Source organism: Zonotrichia albicollis, chromosome 2, assembly GCF_047830755.1.
Source record: "Zonotrichia albicollis isolate bZonAlb1 chromosome 2, bZonAlb1.hap1, whole genome shotgun sequence".
NCBI lineage: Eukaryota > Metazoa > Chordata > Aves > Passeriformes > Passerellidae > Zonotrichia > Zonotrichia albicollis.
Genome location: NC_133820.1, coordinates 62,269,991 through 62,289,102, shown reverse-complemented (window position 1 = coordinate 62,289,102; position 19,112 = coordinate 62,269,991). Strand labels below are relative to the sequence as shown.

Below are 19,112 nucleotides of genomic sequence, written 5' to 3'. Positions count from 1 at the left end.
TATTTGTTTGTTGTGCTGACCTGCATAGCTGCAGTGTATATTCCTTGGCCTCTTCTTCAAGCTTTTGTTAAGGAGAAGGCAGGAAATTTAGGCTGATCTAAATGTGTCAACTATTTGCTGGTTGCCAGCCCAGCTTCTTCTCCATTGCAATGGATCTGATCCCAACCAGGTAGATAGTTATACAAGTTCCATCTTTTCCCTCAAAGTTGCCATTGTATTTCAGCTCTGACTGGCAGTCAGAGCAGCAGTGTAACTGGTAACTAAGGTTCAAGAGCAGTGCTCAAAGCTAAATGCAGTTTTAATCATTAGTGTGCTGTCATATTCTAACTGTCAAGCCAAATAAAAACTTGTGATTAAATCCTTGCTGTGATGATACTTTTGCAGGCACTTACATAGCTGCTCTTTTGGTTTGCTTTAGTCTTTTATCTATTTGTTAAGGATCAGGACACCAGTTGCCCAAGATACACCTGTAAAGAAAGCAAGCACATTTTTGTAATTCATAAAAATTATATACTCATTAGGGTTGGATGAAGTGTTGGGAATTCTCCAGTAAGTCTCCAGCTCAGAGCAGGATCAGCACTGGGAGCAGAGCAGGTTTCTCAGGGCTTTCCCCAGTGCTCCTTGGGAAGAGTTTCTGCCCTGGCGTCCAGGCTGAAGCAGAGGGCAGCAGGGCCCTGTTGGGCAGCAGGGGTGTGAGCTGGATAAAGGAGCTGAATCCTGGCTAGGGCAAGGAGAGAGCTGAATTTTGACTCAGCTGCTCCCAAAGAGGCAGAGAGCATGGCAGGGTTGCTGTGGAAAAGTAGGTTGTGCATAAAAACACTGCTACAGTGTGCTCCTTCCTTCCTTCCCTCCCTCCCTCACCCTTTGCAGCAGAGGTGATGAGCAGCAGCCTGGCTCCTGCACGCTCCTGGACAGGGCTGCTCCACACTGTCTCCTATTCAGGACAGATCCGTGGTGCCCAGCAGCTCTTAGTCACTTTTTCTGATTCACTGACTGGGATTTGTTTTTCAAACAATGGGTGTACCCTCTACAGTGCCAAAAATTGCACCCTCAGGGGTTTTTTGTGCTTTTTGTAAGTTTTGCAGAGGTAATTTACACTGTTTCCACTATGCTTATGGTTTAATTTGGAATTGACAAAGTGAATGGGAAATGTACCAGAATTTTAACTCCCTGTGGAGGCCTATTTACCTGAAAGGTTGTATAAAATACTTTTGGTTTAACGCAATCCTGAACCACTTTGCCATTATTGAAAACCAATGTTTAAGGAATTTGATTCAGGTATTTAGCAAATCCTCCTACAGTGATCACCTAAAGTAATTCTGAGATCCCTATTCAAATCAAAATCACCTGTTACAGTCAAACACAAGTTGCAGTTCTTACATTCCTTGAATGTAAGGGAAAAGTGACACCTTCTATCTGGCATTCTTTCAGTTACTATACACTAAAATAAAATTAAATTTTAATTTCTTTTTTAAATTCAGTACTTTGGAGTCATGAAACACCAGTGTTAAGGACCCCTTTTGCTGTATTGCACAGCCCCCCTCATAGGGTAGAATTGTCATGACTGACATGATTGACTGACACAATCACCTCACCCTCTTTGTTGCTCAGAATTTTTCAGCCTCATTTACTGCAGAAAGTGATGAACCCTGTTGCTGAATCTTTTACCTTAGAGCCTTCTGTACTGCAGTTTTCTGAAATACTGGACTAAGCACTGAATTATAAATTTCCTCAACTGTTCATGAGCCTGGTGCTTGTATATGTCATAACAATAATGTTTCAGTTGTTCCTAGAAGCTTCAAGGTTACTTGGTCCCATTTTACAGATAGAAGCAAAAGCCAAAGTGAGACTGGACCCCAGGAATATCAGCTCTTGAGAGTTAGAACTTGAATTATCTGCTTTAGTATTTAAATTATGACTCTCAGTAGCTGCTGTTGCACAACATTTTGAGCAAATTGGCATTTGGGGTCTAACTGTATTGCACCCAGAGAATTAATAGCTTGCAGGTTCTGGTGGTCTGGTCAGATTTTGTTTCACTTGGTGTACAACAATGAATGGAAGGTGCTCTGCCACAGGGGCAACATTTACTTGTCATAGTCACAGAAACCTGAGTTTTTCTGTCTCCCACTGCATGAGCTTCAGCAGGGCTGATACGTGACCATACCCCATCATCAGATAAGATTCTTGGAAACTGCGTGTGCAGATGAAGATGAGACTTTGTCTTACTACCTAGTAGAAAGAGGGCTGAGTTAGAATTTAGCAGGTGACTTGAATTTTGAGACTTACTGAAGTTTGCAAAATTAATTTTGTGACCCTAGCATTCTTCTGATAAGAGAAAGCTTTGCCTCTAATTTCTGAAGTTCATCTTTTAGCTGTTATTTAGCAATCTACACAGACTGCTGTCAGGATTTCTTCTCTGTAAGGCTGCCTCCCCTGTGTCTGTGGCATGGATACCCCCTCAGTCTTTCTGACAAATCTCTTCTCACATGAGCTTCGTGTCCCACAATGCTTTGTGTGCTCTGTGTTCTCTAAGAGATTAAATACCTACTTGATCTCCTCTAACTCTTCTAGTACAAAATCTCTCTTATCTATCCACTGACATCCTCTGTACTGCCTGCTGCAATTGCCCTATCAGACAGGGCACCCTTGAGCACTGTTCCAGCTCACACTCAGCTACAGAGCTCTCCAGAAGCAACTGCCTGGCGTGGTTTGGGGAACAGTTTCAGATGCTCCCACTCTTTTTTTTTTTGGCTTGGCTGTGCTTTGGGTAAAAGGAATTTGGGATCAAGTTTTCCACCACACCTCCAGTGGTTTGCTCAGACTGACATTTCAAACAGTTTTAACTTGTCCAATTTTGGACAGATTTTTCAGGCACCAGTGCTAAACTGACTCTTGAGCTTCCCCTGTGATGTTGCAGGATTTTTTTCCAAATGATGAAGCACTGAATGTCTCAAATCAAGTAGAATGAAAATGTGTGGTGGGACAGCATACCATGGACTAATTTTTTCTTAGAAATGGATTACCTGAAGCTCCAAAACTGAAACAGGAATGAGGCAGGCTTGTGAGTAAAAGAAAATCCCTAGGAAGTCTAAAGAAGCCAAAATTAACACCTTTAAATGGAAAGCTTTACAAGTCCTACTCTTAGGTGTCCTTAACTGTTCAGGAGGACCTTATAAATTGAATAGCATCTACAAGTGTCTCTTCAAATATGACTAAAATACATTTATATCAGAGATGAAACTGAACATTATCTGATGTAGGTAGAAAATGGAGAATAATTTGTCCAGCAGAAAGTAAATGTCACATTCAGCATGTTGCAAAGATGACAAGGCAATGCACCTGCTCCTCTCAAAAGTAATTTGTGGTTGGTTTGTGGGTTATTGTGATTTTATTGGATGCAAATAAATCTAAGTTTGTAATTGCACTTCAGAAAGCGTGGTGCTCCTTGGCACCTGCTGATCTGTTGCTGTTGGGGAATACAGAAATGAAAAATGGGTTTTAAAAAACTAAACTAGTGGTCGCAACCAGAACTTTGTGAATTTTAGCACAGTTTTCTGAAATGCCAGTATGGAGACAAGAGCAGCTATGTTTCTGCAGCCTAATTAAAGAACCATCAAATCTATAGCTTTCTCATAGTTTTTGATTTTCATTTATAATTAAACCTTTCCAGAACTTGTTTGTGAAGTTTTTATTCTGCAAAGCAGAAGTTTATTTTGGGGTGAAGTCACTGGAAACCCCAAAGGATATATGTGTACCAGGCTCCCAGGCCCTATGAGAACCCCTGAGCAAAGGCAGATGTCCCAGTATGGGATCAACATTGAGTCTGCTGCATTTTGGTATTATTGCATTAGTGAAATTCATTCTAAATTAAGACCTTTGTGCAAATGCAGATTAATCTACCTTAAAGCCACTCATGAAACAAGTGGATTTTTTTTTTATAAAATCATTTTGGAAGATCAGTTTTAATTAAGGAGTATGGGAGATGCATGTGTGAAAAATGTGGTATTTGCTGGGCATACTTTTATGTTCTATTTTAAAATCATGCACATAACATTTTTAGAAAGCAAAGTAGAGATGTTGCAGTCGTGTGTCCCCACCAGTGCACTGGCGAGTACAAGATACTGATTCTCATGTATGTTGATAAGATGTATGTGTGTAAATTCCTCCCTAACCCAGCCCCATCAATGGGAAAAGACTGTCCTTTGTCAAGAAGAAAAGTTATGAAAGACATTCTTTATTCGTGATGGAGTGCTTTAGGGAAGAAAGAAAGTGACTTATGAGTGATTCATTTGGTCAGGCATGCCAGGAAATTTTCTGCTCTCAGTCCTAAAGAAAATGTAGTAGCCAAAAAAGTAGTCATTGATCTCATAAATTAAATTAATTGTGCTGTACGTTCTCTATTAATGTGAGGAGGGGTTTTTGATTAGTTTAATAAAGTATGAAGAGGCTTTTCTTTGCACCTATGTTTTCTGGGTTATGTCAATATCCTGTAAGTTCCATCCCCTTCCCCAGGCACTCCTTGAAGGCCAGTGGTTTGAATCTGAAAAGGGGGCAGTGGTGGCAAAATACCACCATTGTTAGTTCTGCTGCTGCCAGGCTCTCATGACCCTCAGCAACCAGAAGTTAATTCCAGAAGTACAATTACAAAAATACCAGTATGCTTGACCTGCCAAGTATTTCTGTATCAGCATGAGACTGTGAAGGCGGGGGGTGATGAAGGACTCCCCACTGTCTCAAAGTCCAGAGAAAGATGGATTTTTCTCATACTTGTTCCTGTGGCTCTTCTGCAATTTGCCATGTAAGATTTGGAGTGATTGTGGAGAGGTTCCTAGGGTGACAACAGCATTCATCTTCTGGTTTTACATTTAACACACAGATTTTGTATTTGAATGGGTACTGCCTTCATCAGAGAGAGTTGTATCAGTGATTATTTTCCTAAAAGAAATTCAATTTTGATTACCTAATTTCCTGACAGTAAGAGATACAAATCTCAGCTGATAAAATGGGGAATCAGTGCTGGCAATAGAACTGGATACCATTTGAGTCAGTCAGTTTCTATTTGATAGCTTTAAAAAATATTCTTGACAGGTCTCTTTCTTCCTGGAGCTTGTCTGTTCACAGGTTTCAGTGACACATTAATCTTTAGAAAGTACACTTCTTTTTCCTAGAAAGTTATTATGTCAGTCCTTTTTGTAGTACAGTTTTTTGTTTGGTTTGGGTTTGTTTGGTTTGGGTTTTGATTTGTTTTTGTTGTTTTTTTTTTCTACTGGCCTTCCATGGTTCCTTGAGCATTCACAAGGTTCTTTCAGTTCTCAGTAAACAAATATTTCTCCTTTTTTCTCTGCCCATATACACGCCTCAGCTCATTCCATCTGCAGATGCTTGTATGTGACAAGAAGAAGGCTGCTACCTTGTCAGTTCTCTACACTGTGACTTCATGGAATATTCCTGTAAACATTGTACTTATCCTGGTGTTTGCAGACCAAATATTGGAAACAATTCATAGTATATAGCACAATACTGTTGAAGTTCATGTACATTTAGATAGATGCAGTTTTTGGTGCTCATATTTTTCTAACATATATAGGAGCTTATGTAGACTGATAAAAATACTTAATTTATTTGTCTGACATTAAACAGTGATGATGCTTTTCCATTCCAAGACTGCTTCTTTATATCAGTCATGGCATATTAAATAATGTATCTTCTCAGTTATTTCCTACTAAATGTTTTTGTATTTATTCATATGACTGAAATCCTATAGGGTTCTTCCATATCCTCATGCAAGTGACTGTATGTATAATAATAGCTATGCCAGAACATTTATATGGAACATTTATATCCACAATAAACTTTCAGCTGCCTAGTGAATATCAGTAGTCTGTTGGTGGCTGGCCAGCAAATTCTGAAATGTGTGAAATTTCTGGACTCAGGAAGGCACTGGGGACTGAACTCCTATTCTTCTGCTTTCTCGGCTACAGTAGGATGTGGTGTTTAGTTTCAGGAATCATGAAGTCCCAATTCTGAATTTTGTCTTTTTGCTTTAATGAAAAAAACCCTTCAAAATGTCCCATATTGTCATATTTCTAGGGATTCTGAGAACTTAGGTGACTTAACAATTTGATTTTGTACAATACTTGCCAGCATTGGCCTTGTTTCACGGCAGTGCTTTGACTCGCATTTGTCTTCTTATATTTTGTACTTCTTGGATTTCTTGAGACAGATGTTCTATTTTGCTCTTCCTTATTTCTTTTCTTTTTCTGTCATGCCATGGCCAAATCTTGTGCTGCTATATATCAAAACTCCTTTAAAAATCATCTCCTTGAATAACAATTAATTGAGAAAACCAGCTTTCACTTCTACCTAAGCACATTTGCATAGCAAATTTAAAAAGAAGATGTGAACTTCAGAGTCTGAAGAGCCAAGAAAAAACTTCATTTTGTAAAATGCCCGTTTCCTGTAAATATCAGTAACCTCATGATTTTAAAGAAGTGGCGCCTCTCTTACATTCTTGAATATTTGGGTTTGGGAATATTATTTTCAATTAATTAAGAATTTGATATTTTCTTTTGATTATTACAGGCTTAAAAATATGACATTGTAGAAGGTTGACTGACATCAGGGCATCAGTTGTCTTGACTGACATTAGGGCATTCACAAGGGAAGGGCACTTCTGTAGCTCCTTTGCACATCCTGTTTACAGTTAAAACAGGAAAATATTTTGACAATCAGACCATCCTGGTGCACCCTGTAGTGCCAATAAGCAAAGGCTGAATGCACACAGATATGTGTGCAGCAAACAGCAATGCTCCAAGAAGGGATCGGGGACACCTGGAATCCATGGTCCTTGGTTCCAGAAAACACCAGGCTTCAACAATCAATGTAATTACCTTACAAGGCATCCATTTCACGTGAAACTCTCCGCCTGTCATTCCAGTAGAGGGCAGTAATTTACATACAGTAATGTCAATTAGTGTGCGAACCCATCTGCGTCACCCAGTATCAGACACAACAGCTGGCTTTGTTAAGGCAGTGCAATATTCAAGGCATCCTCTGTCCTCAGGAATAGAGTGCCACCCAGGAGCCCTAGCAATGTAGAAGTAGAACAAAATTTATGAGAATTAAAGAACAAGATGTTTTCAGCTAGCTTGGTGATCAAAACTAAGCATACTCTGCTGTATATAATCACCAGAGTGAATTGCATTTCAATGGACTATTTTATAGAGATACTGATTTCTTTCTTTGTTGTTGTTGAACAGTAAGTATACAGAAAACATTTTCTATAAAACCTTTTTTACAGAAGTCATTTTTACAGATCCAGCAACATGCTGTAGTACAGTGGAAGAGGAGGCACTGGAACTTATAAATGTTGGTTTTCTTTAAGCTGAAAGAATGATTCATAATCTATTTCAAAACACTATGAATTAAAATTAATACTTACCAAAAAGTTGTTTAAACCATAGGTATTTCTTTAGATGCAAGACAAGTTCATTAACTTCAAAATAGCTTGCTTAATTTTGTAAATACTTCACAAATTTTACTTGTCACAGATGTAAAATAATGTGTGGATAATTAATTTCTTCTGTTGCCTGAGCTAAATGAATGGCACTGGTGCTTTGATAAAGCAAGGAATTTTTTTCTGAGGAGGACTGGTTTTCCAGGCCATGATGATGCAGAAGGGCACTGAACCTTCACAGGTCGTTTAATACAGAAGCACTTTAAAGACAGCCACAGAAGCAGAGTATTGGTTTTGTTACAGAAAGAATTTAAAGGGATATTGCCTCAGAACAGTCGCATAGTTCAAATGTACCTTAGATCATATGTATGTCTGTCTGAATTTGAGCAAAAATTAGTTTGAAATGTCTTTGTGTATGGTCTTCTGTTGCTGCAATTTATGAAGAAACGTAGGGTAGCTGCATAGGATAAGGGTAAGGGAGCTGCATAAGGGTAGCTAAAGAGAATGGTGAAAGAGATAAATCAAAACCAAAGCTAGAAATGTAATGTGTCTCAGTCAAAATACAAAAAAAAAAAATTGCACACAGTATTACAAAAAAAGATTCCTAAAGATTTAAGAATCTCCTGCATTGGTTCATAGTTTGGACTTCTCTAAAGTGTGTTGCACACCTGTGTAAATTTGTGTTGGATTCATTGCATGAAGGAGTGAGGACTAAGCATTTGTCCCAGTCTTTAGATTATTTTGGATGTGCCTCTCATTCCAGTGCTAAATACACCCGTGTTTTCCCATCCTTGTCCCTCTCATCCTGGTCTGAATGGCACGCTCTTCCACGGCTTAACCAGAAAAATGCTGTAGCAAATTATTTAAGACTGAGTCGTTTATGCATCAGATGGCTGCTGAAATGATATGCAAATGGCATCTCATGGTCATGCTCATTTTAAGAGGTGTCTTTAACATAAGTACAGATTTTTATTGAAATAAATCAATTTTACAAGGAGATTTCAGCCATTGGATTTATAGTAAGAAAGAAACTTTTAATTTATTGCATTAGAAAGACCACAGCTGGGAATGTACCCATTAATAAACACAAACAGATGGATTCTGACAAGTCTGTGAACTATTCACACTCTTTTTTAGCAAATATTTTGCTACAATCCCAACTTGCAAATGTTACTTCAGAAACAAATATGTAACCATCTATCTCAAGGCACAAAACTAAAGAGTAACATTAAAATATTGCAATTTCATTATGCATATGATAGTCATTTGAAATTTAGGAAGTAGTGTTTAAAAACACTCCCAAAAAATTGCCTTGGTTCAATAAATGCTTTAAATTGTAAATAAAGTCATAGAATCATTTAGACTAGAAAAGACCTTTAAGATCATGAAGTCCAAGCATTAACCCAGCACTGCCAAGTCCACCACTCAACCATGTCCCTCATTGCCACCAACACATCTTCTTAATACATCCAGAGATGGTGACTCCCCTAATTCCCTGGGCAGCCTCATGCCTAACAACCCTGTTGTTGAAGAAATTTCTCCTAATATCCAATCTAAAACTCCCCTAGGGTATTTTGAGGCTGCTTTCTTTTGTTCTATTACTTGGAAGAAAAGTCCAATCCCCATCTTATTACACCCTCCTTTCAGGTAGCTGTAGAGAGTGGTAAGTTCTCCCCTGAGTCTCCTTTCCTTCAGGCTGAGCAACCCAACTCCCTCAGCTGCTCCTCATAGGCCTTGCACTCCAGACCCTTCCCCTGCTCTGTTTCCCTTCCCTGGATATGTTCCAGCCCCTCAATGTCCTTCTTGTGTTGAGGGGCCCAGAACTGGACACAGGATTGGAGGTGTGGCCTCACCAGGGCTGAGTATGGGGGTACAAACACTCCTGGCCATTGGCCTTCTTGACCACGTGGGCACGTTCTGGATCATGTCCTGCTGCATGGCGTTGTTGTGACCTGAGTGCAGGACACTGCCCTTCTCCTTGTCGAACCTCACACAATTGGCCTCAGCCCTTCAACCCTTTCTGTCCAGATCCCTCTGCAGAGCCTTCCTGCCCTCCAGAAGATCAATTCTCCCACCCAGCTTGGCCTCACCTGCAGACTGACTGAGGGTGCACTCAATCCCTTTGTGCATTTTGTCAATAAAGATATTAAGAAGAACTGGCCCCAGTACTAAGCCCTGGAGAACACCACTGGTGACCAGCCACCAGCTGGATGTAGCTCTATTCTCCACCACTCTCTGGGGCCAGATATCCAGCCAGTTTTTTATCCAGCAAGGCGTGCACTTGTCCAAGTCATAAGCAGCCAGTGTCTCTAGAAGAATGCTGTGGAAAAAGGTTTGAAAGGCTTTACTAAAGTCCAGGTAGACATCATCCACAGCCTTTCCCTCATCTGCTAAGTGGGTCACCTTGTTACAGAAGGACATCAGGTTGATCAAGCAGAACTTGCCTTTCATAAACCACTGCTGGTGGGGCCTGATGCCCTGGTTTTCCTGCACGTGCCATGTGACAGCTCTCAAGATGGTCTGCTTCATGATCTTCCCTGACACTGAGGTAGAACTGTATTACAGTGACCTGATGAGGTCTTCAGGGTGAGAGAAGTGGACGAGAATCTTGGTTCATGATCAGAAGTCTGGATTTATTGATATATGATATATAATACATTACAACTATTCTAAAAGGAATAAAGAGAGAAGTTGCAGAGGCTGCTAAGCTAAGAATAGCATAGAAAAGAATGCATAACAAAGTTCTGTGTCCAGCAGAAAGCAAGGACAAACTCTCCTGTGAGTTTGTCAGCAAATCTAAACACTCACAGAAGCCCAATCACTGTTGCACCTGTTGCATTCCACACCAGCCAATAACAATTGTTTACATTCTTCTTCTGGGGCCTCAGCTTCCCAGAAGATGAACAAATCCCAAATAAAGGATTTCTATGAAAAAATGTCTGCAACAGAACTGTAGTTCCCTGGATCCTCCTTCTGACCTTTTAAGTGGGTGTCACGTTGGCTAATCTCCAGTCAGCTGGGACCTGCCCACTTGGCCAGAGCTGCTGGTAAATGATGGAAAGTGGTTCGGTGAGAACTTTTGCCTCAGTACTTTTGTCGATTCTATCCAGTCCCATAGACTTGTGTGTATCTAAGCGGTTGCTGACCATTTCCCCTAGGATTATGAGGGCTTTATTCTGCTCTCTGTCCCAGTCAGGGAGCAGAATAAAGCTCTCAGGGAGCTGAGTACTCCATTAACAACCGGTCTTACTCTTTAATACCTGAGGCAAAGAAGGGATTAAGTCCTGCAGTCCTTTCCTTGTCCTTTGTCACTACGTTTCTTCCTGCATACAATAAGATAGAGAGGCCAGTGTTCTTCAATGTCTTCATAAAGAGCTTGGATGCAGAACTTGAAGGTATACTATGTTTGCTGATGATGCTAAACTGGGAGGAGTTGTTGACTTCCTCAAAGGCAGAGAGGCCCTGCCAAGATATTTTGATAGAGGGCTGGGCAATCACCAACAATACAGAGTTTAATAATGGCAAGTGCCAGATTCTTTTGTTTCCAGATGTCTGGTCAGCAAAAGTCCCCCCTTAGAACAAGGACTAGTGATTGTGAAACTTTTCTCAGCTGCTTATAGAATATTTTTTCTGACTCTTCATCCTGTTTGGGTTGACATGACAGCATTGAGCCCATCAGCTTCTTTTGAGTAAACTGGGAAATTGTGTTACCAAAAAGACACAGTGAAAATTCAAAATGTCAGTACTGACCCTTAATGTGCATAACCAAACATACATACATACATTGAGCCTCTGCATGAATTTCTGCCACATGGTGAGGTGTTTGGGACTTGCCCAGTTTCTTTCCTGGGAAGAAACTTTTACAGCTTCATTATCAGCTAAAGATTTGGATCATGTGTTTTCCTGCCAGTCACTTTTAGGAAAATTAAGAACTTCTCTAAAATCAACAGAAACACCCTGAATTCTGATATAAGGATGGCTTGATCCACTCATCATCCTGACCTGACCCACTCCATCACTCCTGAACATAAAGAAACATTAGTCCACAGAGAATCAGAAACATAGTTTTATATCAGCTTGGCAGATAAGTATTTTTGTAATTACATTTGCAGTCTCTGCCTATCCCTAACAGCTCCAAGTGCTTTTGTTTCAGAACCAAACTGATAATTTGATTATGGTCTGATTTCAGCAGAGCACTTAAATGCAGTATAAATTTAAATTATTAAATATTCAAATCATGTGGACTAGTCTGTTTTGTTATATTTAACTTCAAAACCAACAGTAGATTCTTTTAAAAAAGATTATCTGTTAAATCAATATGGTTGGATATATGAGTTCATCAGAAAGAGGAATTTACCAGAACATCCATATTTCCAACATATAATACAATGGAAGATACTATACCTAATCTGTTTCAAAGAGAGGACAAATACATTTCAGAATCTAGGTTAGACAAGACAACACCAAATAAAATTGACTCTGAAACATCTGGTTTGTTTTATACAAAACCATAAACATGCGTAGTTACTAAACGGCCTAAGCTGTTTCTTTGGAAGGCACCCTAAAAAACAAGGACAGCAGGACAAGTGTTTACAAAGCCAAGGCATATACGTTAATCGTGGCATGGCAGAATTTTAAAGAAACTATCAAATTCAGAGGGATTATAAAACAGCTGGGATGAATTGTAGGTAGGAACTGTTTTAAATCTCTGGATTCTAGGTCACAACAGTGGTTGTAACACAGGGCACTCACTTGCTCTGGTATTCCTTTGCGTTGCTTTCTCTTAAGGGAGGATTGTGGCTTGTAGAGGGCTGGAACCATTATCTCTTCTTTTATGGAAAGCATCAGTTGGTGCAATCATTAGGGATCTTCAAACTGGGAAGAAGTTTATTGCTGTGACAGATCGGGCAACATACGGAAGGAAGTAAGATGTTCTCCAGAGACAGATTAAGTTTTTGCCAAGGCATTTTACTGAATTTTTGGAAAATAAACAGGTCATTAATTGACTCCAGATTTAGCTACTGCAAATTGTGCAAAGATGCTGCAAACCAGATGCTTTCCCCTATTTGTTTTTACAACCCTTTCTATTTATAGATGCCCTTATTTGATGACTTATTTCTTTAATAGAGGGCATTGTTTTACACCGGAAGCCTCATCTCAGTTATGCCAGTAGATGCCTGACTAAAACATACATGTTCACACAATTGCAGGGATGAAATACTCAGCAATAACATAAGTAGGAAATAACGAGTAGGAAGAAGTTAACATTTAATTCTTCCCTGGGTTTCTTAGCACATAACTGTTTTCAGCCATTCTCTATGCAGACCCTGCTAGTGAAATAGTAGAGGAAGGCTCCTATCCCAGGGACAGCATCCTTAGACTTGTCTTGCCAATGAAGGTGTGAATACAGTCCGTGTTGGCATTTCTCTGGCTTCCCAAGTTGTGTGACACATCCACTGATGTACCTGTGGCACAGCCACGGCTGTATCTGTCAGCCCTGCGGGAGCATAGCTTCAGCTTGAAGTCCAGAATAAGGCTGGATCCCAAATGGGAATGTAGCAGCCAAGTCAACGAAGCTGTGCCAACTGACAGAAATACTTTAGAAAAGAAATATTCATTCCTTTTCCACTTACGCTTCTTTTAGTCTTCAGAATGCAGGCTCTATTTTATGCTATATCCACACAGTCTTGATTCATGTTATAAATAACATACTGAGTGAAAAGCATCTGCCCTGACTTGAAAGCAGTGAGTCTAGTGGGGATGCCTTCTAAAAGGATTGAGCTAGTCACACCAGGTTCTTTACAGTCAAGACAGAAATAGGAACCTCTGAAAGCCAGTCCTGTCATCCTGAAATAGATGTGTGAGACAAGGGGAATGAATTGCCCTATGGTGGTGCTTATTTCTTGCCATAATCCTAGCCAAGTGACAGCACCAAAGACCTTCTTGCAGTGACAGACTGGGAAAAGCCATCTCTTCAGCTGCCACCTAAGTGCCTTTGATATGGAAATCAGTGAGCCACTAGCACTGGAGAAGTTTAATTTTAGAGATTGCAGCTCATAACATCTCTGGCTTCATTTTAAAGTACCTGTGCAAGTCAGCAAAGCAGGAGATGGAGCTGATGAGGCACCTGAGACTTCAGTGGCACTTGTGTATGTGCTTAAAGGCACGTGTTCTGACAGTAAACTGCCAGTGTACCTAAACCTTGCATAAATGTATTTCTTCATTTCCAGTTTATTCTGGGGAGGAGATTTACACAATGTGAATTACACATCTTTAGAAGACATTCTGAATTCATTGTAATAAAAGCTGCTTGATTTTACTTGTGAACCCTAACAGGTTTAGCTGAGCAACAGGGGCAGCAGCAATACAGAATTCATTATGCATGTTTTAAAGTGCATTCTGAAGTTCACTTTTCAAACTAGTAGATAGTTATTTGTTGTATGAATATTTATTTCTCTGTGTCCTTAGCACGAAAGTCCATCAAGGCTCAGGTATCCTGTTTTTCTCAACAGCTGCTAGTGAATGCTTAGGAAAGAGTATAACAACATGACAAATTTATGGTATGACCTCTTAGCTTCCAGGTTTCAGTAAATAGTTCTTTGTTGATGTTGTTAGCAGGGCTGCCAATTAGGAGCAAAGTAAAAGGGAGGTTTATGATGTGACTGTGCACTTCCTAGCTGAGCTACACCTAAGCTTGTGAGACATGCCGACGGTTTCCCGTTTGAAATGTTCTGCAGACATGTAATCCCTCACATCGCAATTGCTATTTTAAAAAGTTATTTTCATGTCATTTCCAGGTGTCATGGTCAGAGTTGCCTCTGTGTCACTAGTCTGAGCAAAGTGAAGTGCCACTAATCTGAGCAAAGTGGGAACAAAGTTTGTTTTTAAAGCAATACAGGCTTGAAAGCAAAACATTCAGAACTCCATTTGGTTTTAATTTATCATCCAACCTATTATGTTTGGTAACATATTAGAAACCAGTGAACATATTATTTTTCATAAGCTCCTCAGGACATAAAAGGAGAAAAAATAAAGACTGAAATACGTGAATCTCTGCTTCATTCTTTTGCAATTCAAGAAGAGAGTACATACAAAGTACTTTAATGCCAGTTCCAGTCTCAGCTACATACGTGCTAATCCTGAGCACTTACAGGGTATACAATGAATTCTGGCTTGGAGCAAAAGAACTCCACAACATCATGACCTTGAAACTTCTTTCAGGACCCAGTTTTGCCTTAATTTCATGTCCTTATAGCTAAGAATAGCACTTGCCTGTCAAAATCTGATGGAACAAGAGGCAAAAAATATTGGGAAACATAAGGAGGACAAACCTTCTTCACAGGTCAGGTGCAATTTCAGTTTTGCAATATTTTGTTGCCCAACTGAGATACTTCAAAGAGGTCTAATGTCCAGACTGAGGAAACCAACCTTCCCAGAAAGTCAGTGCTTTTCAAGTGCATTGGAAAATAGATCCAAGATGAGTAGTTCCTTTTGAAGGTTTTGGCCAAGGAATTTTTCCAGTAAAACTGCATTCCATAAACATGGAGCAACACCTTAAGTAGACAACAACAAATGAGGAACACCGTGAGGCTGATTTGAAACAGAGTTGTATATTCAGACAGTGGGACAGGGAGAAAGCCTGTGAGAAGGATGTGATAGGATGCCAGGATAAACATGAGAGCAGACAGCAATATTTTCATCACTCTGTAATTGAGAGAGTAAAAAGAAATTCTCAGCTGGAATGGAACTTATCAACCAACTCTCTTGGTGTGCCTATTTCGAGCAGAGGGGGAATCAACAGAGGAAGAATCTTGGTAAGTGGCTGCTGGAGGAGGGTGTGCAAGGGAGTGTGTGAGCTAGGGGAGAAAGGAAGTACACCTGTATTGGGGACTGGAAGAGAAGGAGGAATGTTTGCTGGAAAATAGTTCATCTTGCCTGCACTGCTGAAGGTTCTAGGCTTTTTCTGGCCCTTCCTGTACACTGGAAGCATTGTCCAAAGTCAGGCTATGGGGAAAGAGAGCTGCAGGCTGCCTACCCTTTTTTAGAAGGAGCAGCAAGGCGGCTGGAAAAGGATCTCTGTGAAGCTCTCTACTCTCTGTTGGTCCTGCTATTTGGTAGGTTTCCACTCTGTAAAAAAAACAACAACCTGCAGCATTATCCAGTGAGACACATCAGCTCTGTGGTGTGTATTTAGCACAGTGTGAAATGTGAGTGAAAAGAAGTATGCAAGAAATATGGAGTCTAAAAATGAAATGCTTATATTCAGCATAGAGCAGCTGGTTGCTAGAAGACAGAAAATCCTGTCCAGGGACTTGTCCAGTTTATAAATATCAATATTGTAAACTGTCCCACTACTGTTTTATTGTGAAAGTTCTGCCAAGAATTATTTGGGGGATTTTAGGGGGTTTTTATTATTTTTTAATTAAAAAAATACATATGTGTAGGTTATACTCCAAAATTTTATGATAGGAAGGAAGAAATAATTTGGGATTAAAAGTTATAGGCATCATTCTTTCTGCATCAAACAGATGGGGCTGTACAGAGCACTTGCTGTGGATTGTGCTAAATTCTAGCTTTGGGTAAGGAATAAGTGATGCATGCATGTCTCATATTCCCTCAGCTTCTTTATTTGTGAGGTTGCTAATCAGACACACATAATCCTGCTGATATTATGCAGCCAGATAAGTGTGCAGGTGTGTTGGTCACGCTTGCTGTGAGGTGGTGGCTCAGCCTTAATGCTGGGACAGTGACCAGATTCTCTGCTCATCCATGATGGGTTTTGTACTGGACCTTTGTTCTGGCTCTGGTGACCTAGGGGAGGGAAGAAAATGTTGTGTGCACCCTGTTGTGCAGGGTATGGGCAGGCCCATTCCCAGACATTGTGGGGACAGACCTCAGCTCTGTATTCAGTGCCCCCACTCACCCTCGCAGCAGCAGCACAGACCTGCCACGTGTCAGGCCAGATGTCCCCACACTGCACCAGGGACAGCGGCTGCCACAAGGCTTAATTTGGTTGCTTCACTGGGGAGATGGGAGAGGCAGAACAGGTCAGCAGGCTCTGCAGAGGACATCCCTCTCCAGGAACAATTGCCACCCCACCGTAACCTAAACCTCCCCCGGGCATCAGCCAAAGCCCCAGCTTTCCTGGGTCTCCAGGAAGAGGAACCAGCCAAGGGATGGCTTTGCTGTACCTAGTGGCTGTCCTGGTGGTGATGGCCTGGGGACTGTAGAATAAAAAAGGAGGAATTCCAACTGTCTGTGAACAAAATACTTTGTACGTATCCCACTTCCCTGCATGCAAGGCTGCAGTCCAGCCCTAGAGTCCAGGCTCAGCTTACTGGTTAGTGCACACTGCTCTGCAGAGCCACATGTACAGCACTACATCCTTGTTACACACAGCCGATAAGATGTGACAACATGCATTTAATAACACATTGGGAAATATCTGCAAGTTTAGGCAATAAGTGTCTCATCTGAAGGAATCCCCTACAGGTGTAAGATCATTTTAAAGGGTTTTTATTTTCCCCTTAGCTCATGCAGTTACAGTAGATTTTAGTCTGCCTCTAGTGGACTGATATTTCTTGTAAGGAAAATAAATCTTCCTACAGAATTGTATTTCCTTTTTTTTTACATATAGGTACCAAAATAGTTAAGAAAGGCAAAGATTACTGTTATCAGTCAGGAAACTGGTGTACAGAGACAGGTTATACAACTTCCCTGAAGTCTTCCAGCAACTCACTGCCACAGGTCCTGTGCCCTAACCATCGTGTCTGTCTGCCTTACTGGGCCAGAGACTGAAATCATGCAACAAGTATTCATTGATTTCAAGGAGCCTGGAGAATTTCATGTTCCCAGACACCAGTCCCCTGCTGCTGTATTTGAAATAGTGTTGCCAAGAATTATTCTGTTCTGCCTTGTTGCTTTTTAAAAACTTTTACGAAATCTAACTTTGGCATTGGTTCTCTAGCCCAGAGAGAGGGAAAAACTTCTGGCAAAACCAGATCAAAACCTGAATATTTCATCTCTTGCCTATTTGATCATGACAGTACTGGAGTCCTGTTGAAAAGAAAATGAATAGCAAAGCCCTTACCTGAAGTCTGCAAAGGCATGAACTTTCAGCTCAGATAGGAATGTTTGTCTGTGACGGAGTGACACCAGCAGTAGGGCTGTGTGGGGATTTACAATGTATTTGGATAACTATAAGGAACTAAGTTTATCTAAACACTTCCTTACATTATCAGTGTGTTATCCAAACACTTTGTTAGTGAGACTGTGAGATTAGGATGTGTGTAAGCCCACCACTACTTAAATGTATTTACAGAGTTCCTCTGAACCCACAGGAACTTGTGTATAGATTTAGCATATGGAGTTGCACTAAGTTGAAACTACTTGTAGCTCATTTCTGTCATAATCCTCTCCAAATACTTTAGAAAAGGAGGTCTGCCACCTGAAATGTCTTCCTCTCTTTTGAACTCTATTACCCAGCTGTTGTGTTTTTTTCCTTAATTTACTGTGGAGAACCACTGTCTTTAGGGACTTTACACAGTGTGGGATGCTGGCTATTCCTGGCTTGTGAAGAGTTCAGCTAAGGCCAATGGAGTCTCTATTCATGTGCTGGTGTGGTTTGACTGAGGAAAAATCTTTAGAAACTTTTGAACAAGAGTGAGACCATAATGCCTAAATTAGCAGTCAGGCACTGGATGAAACAACTGACCCTTTCCAGTGATCTTACCAACCATCTAGGAGGTCCCGGTCCCTTCTGAGCCCCTGGGAGAGCAGGAGGGACAGAGAGGTCACATCCTCTGAGCCCGACATTGTGGCCAACAGACCAGGAGGTTACACTTCACCAGCAAATGTGACAGGAGGGCACGGAGAGGCTGAGCCCAGGGAAATACTGTCATTCTGCAGGCTGCAGCCACAGACCACAGGAGCAGTTATTTTGATGCATTTCTGCACTGGGAGTGCTGTTAGGAGCCCACATTTACATAGGCTGTGGGGTGGTACATCTGGTTAACTCAGGTGAGAATACAGACTGGCCACTGCTGCTCAGAGCAGCCCCAGTGGGGTGGCCACAGGTCAGACCAACCCAGTATCATGGCCAGTTGGTCAGTGGGCAGATGCAGCTATTTTTGGAAAAATAATACTGGGAAAGGTATGTAGTGATTTTGTACATGTTGTATATCCTACCTGCACCCACCTGGTTCAAGGAGGTCCTGAGCCACAAGCTGGAATTTTGTGCTTAATGGCCCTTGCTGAATTTTTCTTCCAGGGATTTTATCCTTTTTTGAGTGCTGCTAACTTCTGGCAACCACAGTATCCTCAAACAATGACTTCCAGGGGTCAGCTATACATATATGGAGAACTATTTATGTTCATTCATTTGAACCTACCCCCACTTACCATTCCCAACTTTATCCACTGTGAGAAAAGACCTCATAATTACCAAATGGTGAACAGACATTTGTAATAGCATAACCATGTTTGTTGGTTTGCACTCAATTACTTTTCCAAAAAGTTTTAAAATCCACTTTGCTATTTTTTTGTTCCTACTGAGCACTTGTATTGGGTTTTCATAAACCTATCCAAGACCTGTTTCCTTAGAGATAACAGCCCCATTAAATCTCATCACTGTGCTCTGTGTTACCTCTAGGGTGGT

The 19,112-nt window shown here is 40.8% G+C and overlaps 1 protein-coding gene across 2 annotated transcripts in view; it reads left to right on the top strand.

The window, feature by feature from the left end:
* Positions 1-19,112, top strand: part of STARD13 (StAR related lipid transfer domain containing 13) — a 295,636-nt gene that overhangs the window by 154,338 nt on the left and 122,186 nt on the right. The gene's annotated exons all lie outside the window — the stretch shown is intronic.